Genomic DNA, 12,035 nt, shown 5'->3' on the forward strand with positions numbered 1-12,035 from the left:
TATATGGAACTCTTTCCCTTTTTGTTTAAATACATAGAAAAGTTAGGATTACACTTATAAAACATGACTGGATTTCCAATATTTATATTTTTCTTAGAAATGCAAGTCAATTAAGATTTCCTGGACATTTACAATGTGAAACAGAATTTTTCATTCCCTTTGTCTTTTTTAAGTTAATCAATCAGGAACTTGAAGTACTACTACTTAACAGAGAGTTCACACTTACTTAGTCATTAACACTTAGTCATAAAAGACCACCAGCACTGCACCCCCCAGGCAGCAAATCCAGAGACTTTGATTGGTTCCCGAGATATGATAGACCAGCCCACTGTGAAAGGAAGGAGAAACCACAGAGACAGGAAGTGAATTGGAGAAAACTGCTTATAAAAGCCAACCAAGTGCATTCTAATTCACTCAACTGCCTTGGAGGACTTCTGCTGCCTTGGTAGCTCTTGCAGAGGGAAGTCTTCTGTGTTGTCTCTGTGTTGGAGGCTCTTCTGCATTGGAGGGATTCTTCTGCCTTGGACTTCTGCATTGGAAATTGCTTTTGAGCTGTTAAGACTCTTGCTGAAGAGACTACAGTGACTTTTGCTTTGGAGATCAGAAGAATTAGATCCTGTTGGAGATTAGAACATAAAAATCCACTGTAAAACTGAAGGTTCAAGATGGTAAATTTCCCTAATTTAAAAAAAGAGAATATTTTTCTAATTAATGATATTTAATATAAATGAATTCACAATGCTGTATGGTTTGGTAAATGATAAGAACCAAAGAACCAAAAATATGCATAAATTACTTTATTTAATTTGTCTCAAGGACCAACTTTGAGTAATGTTGATATTATTTATATTCTCATTGGATATATTTATGTTCTGCAATACATTACTTTAATATTACAATATTAATAAAACACTAGGGAAAAAACCAGGTAACAAACAAAAATGCTATTAAAGTATGTTTTATAAAAAGTTTCTCCAGTAATGGAGTTAATATATGTAGTACACTGTGTAAGTGGAAATCTGTTATTCTAAAAACTGCATTTCCCAGGAGCCCACTGACTTCCTGTCATTACATACTTCCTGTAGACAGAGGGATAAATTCAGTGGGGTTGCTGGTCCTGGCCTCTTTGCTTGCTGGGTTGAGACCACGGTAGTCAGAAGGGTTTTTAAATTGGGAGGTTAGCTATGGGCGCGTGGTTCTTTTATTTTGTTACCTTTTCATTCCTTTACTTCTAATGATCATTAATATATATCTTAAAATATAATATTTGAAAGAATTAATTTTATTTTTTACAACACTTTACAAACCTTAAGATGTTAAATAAATGTCAGCAATTGCCATTATTTTATTAGACATTCCAGTTTAAGGAGCACTCTATGAACACAGTTGAAACAAAGAATATAATAAAGGAAAGGACATGATGAGTGTCAAAGGCCACCAATTTTTAGAGCTAGATGGAAGGGACCTTGGAAATCCTTTAGTTCAATCACTTCATTTAAAATTGTGATAAAACTGAGGTCCAGTGAAACTGTGATTTACCTTAACTTATATATTTTTACATGGTAGAGTTAGGACTAGAAATATCTGGCACGTTTGAGAGATGTAATGAAGTAAACAAAAGACCACAAGGTATTTATAGAATATTAAATGAAGTGAGAAGAAAAACAAATGCAATGGCTTCATTAAAGAATGATATTAAGAGTAGATATTGTTTTTTGTAATTAGAATCTACTCTTGTTAACCAAAGAGGAAGGTCACTAATATTTATACATACAATATTATCAAAACAAAAGAAAAACTCTGAGTTGTTCAAATTGTTGTTTAGTCATTTCAGTTGTGTCTGACTCTAAACAACCCTATTTGAGATTTTCTCAGCAGAGATACAAGAATATTTTGCCATTTCCTTCTCCAGCTCATTTTACAGATGAGGAAACTGAGGCAAATATGGTTAAACTACTTGCCTAGAGTCACACAGGTAGAAATGTTTGAGGCTGGATTTGTAAACTTAGGTCTTCCTGACTCTATGTCTGGCACTCTATGCATTATGATGCCACCCAGCAAACCCACAGAGAGCATGAAAACAAAATTCAACAGGCAAATCTTACCTCTAACACTCACTAGTTATGTAGCCTCGACAAGACACTTTATCTCTAAATACCCCAAGAAATTTCATAGGACGTATTTCATAAGTCCCTGAGAAGTTGCAATCTACATTGATGGAACTAATTTTTTGTACAAGTATTTTCTTGAAATTAAAGAAACAAATTGCTGTTTTTCTGAATATTCAAGAAGCTTATTAGGAAAATTTGAACTTCAAAAAGTTAATTCCCTCACTGAGTCTTAGTTTTCTCTTCTGAAAAAAGAGATGAAAGGATTGGAGTAAATGATTTTAACCTCCTTTTCAGGTCTAAAATTATTTTATCTATGAATATAAAACCTTCACATGAGAAAAATGTCAATTTCTGGAGAAAGAAATGTGTGTTCTTTGTACTATGAAGTTTACTTTGAAAGTACAATGTCCCTTTGTAAATATACTATGGACTTTGTACTATGAAATTAATCATTTTAATGCCAATAATGGCTATATGGATATTTCTCATTCTAGCTGGTCCCCAAAGCCTTTTTTCTCCCTAAACTTTCAAGTTAGCTTTCACAGAAATAGAGAAGTCAAAGAGAAAATGGCAGTTATATTTATCTAAATGTGTATGAGCATCAGAGGAAGAGAAAAATATTCAAGGTAAAGGCCACATATTGATGCTCTCTCTGACAGTAACCAATCAGTTAATCAATTAACAAAACAAGATTTATTAAGTGCTTTCTTACATTTGAGACTACACGCTAGGTAGACAAAGAAAAACGAAATAACCCTTGAACTACAGGACCTTATTTTCTTTGAGGAAAGATAATAAATAGTTTATGAATGCAATCCCTATTTCTATATCCATATTTTGTCTATATACACACATATATAATTTTATGTAAGGTATGTTGCATTATGTATAAGGATGGGAGACAAATTATGGGAAATACCTAGAACTAGAATGAGTCTAGAGAGGGGGTGGTGAATATTCTATGAGAAAGGCCTCCAGAGGCTGAAAATCATGAAGTACTTAGTACTTTAGAGTACTTAAGGAGTACTTAGAGCTGTGTCTGACCTCAAAGATGCCAAGATCTTCCATTAACACTCAGAACATGATCAGACTTTCTGAGTTTTGTCTGTCAGTGCACCTCAATGATTCTGGAGGAAAGAGTGACACTGATGATTTTGTACAACTCTTCCTTACTTAAATCCAATTCATCTATGAGACAGCACCTTTTTATGTCATTGATCCTTTTTGAAAATAGGGGGATGAACAACAATATTTTCATTCCCAATCAGTTATCCACTTTTCTGTTTCTTTGGGAGATGTAACTGTGCAGACTCAAGTTTTGTTTCATTTTTTCTATTTTGCCTATTATTTCAGATGTATAGTAAATACATTTTTTTCAGAATTATTATTTATCGTTTAAACCATTTACAGTGTTATCAAAATCCATAGTCCCACCTCATCAAATGTTGAATAATTTTCCTCTGTTTTAGTAATATTTATTCATAGATTCTTGGACTCATTTATTAGACCTGAAGTCCATATTTCCTTCTATTGTTTATGTCTATTTGTGGTTTCTCTTATACTGAGGGTCTTTATGTTTTCTTCTTCTTGAGATCTTTGGTAATTTCAATGTTATAATTTCCTCATTTTCTGCTATTGTTCACTTTGTTTCCCTCTCTCCAATAGCAGTTTTTATTGGGATTTGGATCTTAAAGTTTCTCAACTTGCCCCACCTTCTCAGCAATTCACATTCCAACTAAGTATCTGTCCCAAGTGATATTCAGGACAAAAAAAAAAAAAAACAACTAGTTTCATATCTAAGGTGGCTTCTTTCCCTAAGACTTAGTGAAATGTTTACAGTGTCCAATTTACATGTTTTGTCTTATTGTCTTTGTTCATCAGTTCTCTTATGCAGAGACTGAGAAAATTTTTGCCATATGGAGTTTATATCTCTGTGCAACTGGGAGAATTAGAAGGCATAGTAAGGGAAGATTTACTCTCTACTATAAGCCTGTATATCAGTCCAACCTTATTCCCTCTATTCTTCCCATTGGTCCATGTTCTCTGGCAGCAGAGAATGTTTCTATGGGGCTATTTCAGCCAGAGAAAATGTCTGCTAAGTGGATTTAGATTTCTACAGCATTGAGAGTGTGAAGCTAAATTAGTTTTTAAACTAATTGACTTGTGCAGCCTTGCTATTAAAAGCTTGATTGGCTGTGGAAGAAAGGGTGCTAAATAAGGTCTTGGTAGAAACTGAGAAGTATTGGTCTTCTCTGCTTTTATTAAATAATGGTTTTTACTTTTTTAGGGTTACTGGTATCTTAGATTGTAGAAACAGCTTAAGTTGCTTTGGATATAGTTCCCATTTTCTAATTTGGAGATATTGATAGATTTTAACTTATTTCACTTTAACTCTTTTTTGTCTCATCACATATTTCTCCTAATCAGGCACCAAATCCTATAGATTATGCCTTCATAGCATTTTTTACTTTTGTTTTCATAGCATTTGTTCCCTTTGTCAATTCACTTCCATGACTTTAGTAAGCTATTTTGGACTATACTCAAAGTGTTTTAAACATTTTCCCTATATCCATTTTCTATTTTCTTAATTTATCCATTCACATAATCATCCTCCAAAGACAAAGAAAAGGACCATCACATTTCCCTGTATAAAAAAGTGGTTCTATGTTATCTTCCAGATTGAATGCAAATTTATCAAACTATCATTTAAATCCTTCTATAATCTGGTTCCATTTTAATTTTCTAGTCTTATTTCATCCCCACATTAGGAAGAATCCTTACATTCTATCCTATCCTAACTAGTATTACTTCCTTAAAATATACTATATTTCACCTCTTTTTATTTGCATATATAATTCTCCCTGTCCCAAACTCATTTTCTGTTCATCCTTATTTTTCAGAATCAGTTTCTGCCACTGAAGCTCTGTTTAGGTGCTGTCTGCCATGTGAAGCTTTTCCTGAAGTTCCATATGGTTTCATGAATTTCTGAAAGCATTTTATCCAATCTCTTTCTTGCCCTTAACACCCTACCTTGTATTATACATCTGTATGAATAGATATGCATCATTTCCCTGTAAATTACAATCCCTTGAAAGCAAAGAATATTTATCTTTATAATTTCTAATTTTGTTTCCTTGTCCAATGTCTTCTCTACAGGAGATATTTAATAATTTTTTCTGATCTAAATTGACTTGGAAAGTAGAATGGCATCAGTAAGATCAGCTTACCTCAAACAAGCTAAAAATGATCTTGATCTCTTAAAGTTGTCTTAAATCCCTCTGGAATTTTTCCTTACCATTATTATACTCTATAACATGTATCGGTATATCTATCATATTCTCTCATGAGATCATAAATTCTCTGAGTGTAGTAATTGCATCATTTTTACATTAGTAACCAGTATTTTACATAATCATTTGTACACATTTTATTTTCAATAGGTAGCACTGTGATACATTGCAGTAATGTTTTTTGCTCTTACTTTCTTAGTACTTTTGACTCTGAGTAACCATAATGGCAGTCCAAAAATGTGATTATAAGATGTTTTTTTTTTAACAGTTACAAAGGTCAAGAGATTGAAAGTCTGTTCTTTCTGTTGCCTGCTGCAGATTTCAACACAATGTTATTCTGGCAACAAGGATGAAATTGTATTAAATTTGAATTGCCATAGACACTGTAAATCCTCCTGGAAATCCCTAGTAAGTAATTTATTTTGCCTACTACTCTGCACACTAAGATCTCTACTTAAAATAATTGCTCTATTGAAGCAAACTTCATGGAATTCTTCTAACCAATGACTGTCAATATCTTCAAGTAAACAAGTAAAAAGACCATAAAATTATGATTCTGGTATTTTAGGAGCCTAAATGTATGCCATAATAAGATTTCTCATTTTCCATACCTTATAGACATCCAGCTTACCTTACCTTACACATCCAGCTAACTTTATGATTCAAAGATTGGCTATCCCAAAGATAATAAAGGTATCATAAAATGATGTCATTTCTCAACATTGAAATTGGAGAATCTTCTAAATTATATATTATGGAATCCATTTATTATGAAGACAATAATGAACACTTCAAATTTTGCTTCTTGATTGAATCAAAGTTAAATTTCTTAAGGACCCCATACAAATCTTTAACCAGTAGATTAAACACTATATGTAAATGAAATTAAAGAGGGATCCCTAAAATCATGAACATCAATATTGCATACACTGAGAAATCTCTTGCCAGTAGAACTATGAAAGCAAAAAATAACTTTTCCATGATATGTATTTATTATAAACAGGAGGCACAAGGATTCAACAGTTGGGATGACCACTTTGAAAAATTATGACAATCAAAATTCATCAGAAAAAAAGCCAAAGTAACATGAGTTGTCAAATGTCATGGCATCAAAACAAGTTGTTTACTCATATTCAGAATTGCATATTTGTTCAGGAGAGTTTAAACTCATAGGAAGTTCAAAGAATTGAAAAGTGACATTGTGAAACTTAAGTTTTGCAATGATCAGTGTGGAAGCTTTTAGGATAGATGGACTAGAGTAGAGAGATACATAAGTCAGTGACAAATATCTGGATGATACCTATTCACTATGTTACTGGCAAACATGTAAGTGATGTGAATAAAGATCCAGAAAATGAAACAGAGATGTGATATTTGTGACTGGTACAACTACAAGAGAAAGCACAATGTCACAAAAATCTAGACAGGAGAGAACATCCATAATAAGGGAGTAATAAGTAGTGTTGAAGACTGAAGAAAAATCATGTAGGATGAGGATTATTGGAAGGACAATTGTCTTGGAAATTAAAAGATAATTGGTAACTTTGGAAAGAATATTTCAGTTGAACAATGAGGTCACAAATGAGATTGCAGAGAATTTAAAAATAAAGTGAGAGTAGCTATGAAAAACATAATTGTAGACACCTTTCTCAGAGTTTAGCCTGGAAAGGAAAACAAATATATCAGTAAATCTATCTTTCTCTGCCAATGCTTAGCAGTTTCTGATCTATAGTAAGTGTTCAATAAATGCTTGTTTGAATGCTCAGTAAAGTATCATTTGAATAACTGATAGGATGAATAAATGCAGAAAATAATTACCATTTAGATTTAAATATCTTTCTGCAAACTCTGACTTAGTTCCTTCTACTAGCATATTGACCAGTAGTAAAGCTATAATTCTTTAGATTTTTTGAAGGTACTTCCATACTTTTTAAAGTCGGTAAAAATTGCACCAAAGGAAAACAATGTTTTTTAGCATGGAAGTATATCATTAGTCAAATGTAACATGCAACAAAATATATTTTGAATTTTATACTGAACTCTCTCTCCCCAAGACTCACTTCCCCTTTACACACTACAACTGCTGATTTGTCTCCATCATGGTGGTGGGAGGGGTGTTAAGGGGTTGTAAATGAATACATCTACTTGGATTCTAAATTCTAGGACTAACTTCTGAGCAAGTTTTCCCCTAAATATTAGCTTGTGAACTCTCACTAGTGTGACTCTGCTTTATCATCAAGTAGACTAAATTAGTTCTTTAGCAAAGATAATTACTAATGTAGCATAGCAAATACAGTAGTTACAAAACATTTCCTCAAGATATTTAGATAGGGGAACATGATCACAAACACACCGAAGAGAAGAGAATAGATGGCACTCATAAAAATAAATAAATAAAACAATAATGATTGTAAGACACAGGTAGGGGACACATATGGACAAAGCAACTCAAAACTTTAATACAAGAGGAGGACATTGGTGTCTTTCTCCAGAAAATCATAACAAAGTTCACTGTGAATTTCTCTGATAAATATCTCATTTCCATATATAAGTAATTGATTCAAATTTATATAGTTATGAGCTATTTACTACCTGGTAATGGTCAAAAGGATATGGGTGAGCAGGCTATTTTCAAAGGAAGAAGTCAAAAAATCAACAGATATTTAAAAATAATTCTAATTACTACTAATAAGATTAAGGTAAAATAAAGGAACTTTGATCTTCTTCACACCTATCAGATTGACAAATTAAAAAAAAAAGGAAAAAAAAACCAGAAGGAATAGAGGGAAAAGAGGCACACTAATCCAATAGTTGTGGGGCTGAGAACACAAAAGTCAGTAAATCCAGGATACCCTGTGCAAAAATTCAATTGTAATTAATGGAATTGATGAGTTAAAATGATATGTAAATGCAGTTAACTTTGATCTGAGGATTTGGAGTCAGAAAGACCTAAATTTGAATTCTGTCTCAGATACACTCAAGTTGTATGACAATAGAACAATCACAATTTTCTTTGAGACAAAGTTTCCTCTTCAATATGATGGGAGTAATAATAGGATCTAACTTCATTCGGTTGTTGTGAGGAATAAATAAATTAAAAATTTGTAAACATTTTTTGAACCTTAAAGTTTAATATAAATGCAACATATTAGTGTTCTCATTATTATAAATAAAAGAATGGCTTAAAAAATCTAGGACTACTAAAATGAACTAATAAAGAGGAAAGAAAGCAAAGGGAAGAGTACAGCGTAACATAGCAATCCTACAGTAAAAGTAAAGAATACTGAAAGACTAAAGAATTATAATCTGTACATTAACAAGGTCTGATAACATACAGTTGATAGATCATGCAATAAACCTCCTGTCTTAATAGCTAAAAATGCAGAATTAGATAGAGATTGTCAGATATGGCCAATATATAAAATTATTTTATTATGCTATCCATATTTGTTAAAAATGTTTTGTTTTGTTGTGATTTATTTTACCAATGAAGGAGGAAATAAAGGAAGGGGGGAGAAATGACAGAATAGAAAAGCTGTCTAATTGGGGAAAAAAGTAGAACAATGTCAAAGTTATATGAAATGAATATTTTAAAAAATTGTTATATGGATGAAAAGTAATATAATGGTTTTATAAGAAATGGCAAGTATGAAAATCAAAGAAATATGGGAACACTTATATGACAGTCATGCAGAGTAAAGAAAACAGAATAAGAAAAGTAATGTATTTACTCACTATAAATATGTGAGAATATACATATTAAAAACTGCACTATACTAACTTATGCCAAAAGGGAAAAAAGTTTCAAATTGGAAATAGAAGAGAAAAAAAAGCATTGTTGTTATCAATCTTATTGAACATTAAAAAAAACTAAGTTTATTTTAATGCCTCCTTATTTTTGTTTTGTGTATTAGTTTTGAGTTTTAAAAGAATAAATAAAACAAATAGCAAAATAAAGGCACAGATAAATCAACAATGGATATTTTAGCCACAAAACCAATAAAAAACATGTGGCAAAGGTTTATTTTTACAAAAAAATGAGATATTATTTGTGAAAATGCTTTGAAAATTACAGTGTTATATAAATGCAAATCACTGATAGTCTCAGAAGCTATTTCTATGTCACCCACAAGTGAACACCCTACTTGATTAAGAACACAAATGAATGAATTCAGAACATAAGATGGAAGATAGTCAAAATTAATCATTAATTGCCTTGCCATTTCCTGACACATGATAAAGCATTTGACAAGGTCAGTGCTCCCAAGACAAGAAGTTGTGATACTCAGAGAATGAATTTACAGGGATACTAAAATTAAAATTTTCTAAATAAATGTTTCATGGATGTGATAGAAGCTTAAGGGAGAAAACTGATTTCTTGCCATTCTTGTTCCCTCTCCTTTTTTTCTTATTTTTACTAGCCTATCCAGACATAGGCAAAGGAAAAGATCGAATCTAATCCAAGAAACACAGAGATGCAGAACTTTGAAGGACAAACTATATAATGCAATAAAATTCAATTCATTAAACATTTGTTTGGTAACTACTATGTGCCAGGACTGTGCTGTGTATCTAGGTCTAAAATTTTGTCTTGAATGTAATAGACAGTTACTAAATGCTTCTTCATTGAGTGACTGATTTTGTATTGATGTTTTTGCCAGTGCCTTCAAATAAATGATGGGGATTTTTAAAAAGCTAATTTTTAATTAGAGGAGGGGTACAAATCTGTAGAAATGATAGGATGCATTACTGGATAACCACTGTTTAGAGCAAAGATAATAGAAAATAAATAACATTTCTTTATGTTATACAATCTCATATTCCATCATGATACCACCATTCTAGTTATTTATACTCTATGTGTATAGAAGTATCATGAAGGAAAAATAGCTTAAGATAATACAATGTCCCTCTTTTTTTCTGTAGCAATTAATTTTGTTTTAGTCATGTATATATCTTAGCCTCACATTATTTGTATATGGAACTATTTTAAAGCTTACATATATACATGTGTTTTTGAAACAAACTAGGATTTTACTAGATGTTTCCAATAAGTAAATACTTGTGTGTGTTTATGTGTGAATTAGCTGAAAAATACCATAATTTCTTCTAATAAGGATGAATTCCTTGAAGTGGATTTAAAACATTTAAAATTTTTTTTCACTTCAATTTTTTTAAACCCTTGCCTTCCGTCTTAGAATAAATGCTACATATTGGTTACAAGGCAGAAGAGCCATAAGGGCTAGGCAATGGGAGTTAAGTGACATGCCCAGGATCATAGATCAAGGAAGTTTCTGAGATCAAATTTGAACCCAGGACCTCTTGTCGCTAAATTTGGCTCTCAATTCATTGAGCTGCCTAATTGCCCCTCTTTGAAGAGTATTTTAATAATTTATTTTTAAAATTGTTATTAAATTACCCTTGAACGTTCAACAAGATATAAAACAAGATATAAAAGAACATTAATATTTTTTGTTTGAAATTTACTGTCTTTCATGTTAAGTACTCTGAAAATTTTTTTATATGAAATAATACTTACATCAGAATTGTCTTCACAGTAATTGAAAGTTGATCATATAAAGCTGAATAGTCCTTTTTAAAAAGCTATCACAGTATCATCCATTAATAGTGACAATATATTCAATATTACAAAGAGAAAATTCTAGATTTTTCGTAGAATAATAAGATTCAAGTTAAGTTACAATATAATCCATTTCAGGGTTGTGTGAATTGTCACAAGGTTAGCATGTGAAAGATAAATCAAATTCTTCTTGTCACAAGGTTAGCATGTGAAAGATAAATTCAATTATTTCTTACTGTTTCAGGTCTATTTGTGGTTCAGAATACCATTCTTGTTTTTGTATGATTTGTTTATAAATGTTAACTCTAGGTTGGGACTGCTCTTTTATTCCTAATGGGTTTTTTTTTCCCTCTAGTAATGATTAATAGTAATAATCTCTTTTTAAATGGTGTAACATATGCAAAATTACAATAATCTTGGGTAGACATTAGACTTATTTTTTTAAATTTAAAAAATCATTGTTATACAATATAATTTTTAGTATGACACCTTAAAGTAAAATATCCATAGAATCCTCAAAATATTCTTATAGTAAACCATTGATCTAGCCAACAAGAACTTATGACAATTTAATTAAAGTTTATTTTCTTACTAATGAGCCAGTGACAACTTAGAGAAGAGTCAAATGAGGAGTATGTGTTATTTAATTATTTTGACTGCAAGAATTCATTTTGAATGTCTGAGGATGAGATACTCCTTAACTGTTATGAAAAGATGGTGAACATCTTTTTGTTTTCATTGTAAGTTATTTATTTAGCCAATTTAGAACATTATTTCTTGGTTACAAGAATCATCTTCCTTCCCTCCCCCCACCGTTCCCTAAGCCAATGCACAATTTCATTGGATATTACATGTGTCCTTGATCGAAACCTATTTCCATGTTGTTGATGTTTGAATTAGTATGATCATTTAGAGTCTACATCTCCAATCATATCCCCTCGACCCATGTAATAGAGCAGTTGTTTTTCTTCAGGGTTTCTGCTTCCATAGTTTTTCCTCTGAATGTGCATAATGTTTTTTCTTGTAGATCCCTCCAAGTTGTTCAGGATCACT

At 31.6% G+C, this 12,035-nt stretch overlaps 1 long non-coding RNA gene across 4 annotated transcripts in view; it reads left to right on the plus strand.

The window, feature by feature from the left end:
- The window catches only part of LOC103097863 (uncharacterized), a 47,937-nt gene extending 38,007 nt beyond the window's left edge, over nt 1–9,930 (plus strand). For 2 of the 4 annotated variants that reach the window (XR_001624199.2, XR_001624198.2), the window contains exons 2-3: nt 5,720–5,809; nt 9,823–9,930. This is a non-coding gene — a long non-coding RNA (uncharacterized LOC103097863). Of the gene's footprint in view, nt 1–5,669; nt 5,810–9,822 lie in introns of all 4 variants that reach the window. The other 2 variants (XR_008913873.1, XR_008913872.1) reach the window with 1 other exon arrangement.
- Nucleotides 9,931–12,035: the final 2,105 nt, after the last annotated feature.

The sequence above is a fragment of the Monodelphis domestica genome, chromosome 8, assembly GCF_027887165.1.
Source record: "Monodelphis domestica isolate mMonDom1 chromosome 8, mMonDom1.pri, whole genome shotgun sequence".
In the NCBI taxonomy this organism is placed as follows: domain Eukaryota; kingdom Metazoa; phylum Chordata; class Mammalia; order Didelphimorphia; family Didelphidae; genus Monodelphis; species Monodelphis domestica.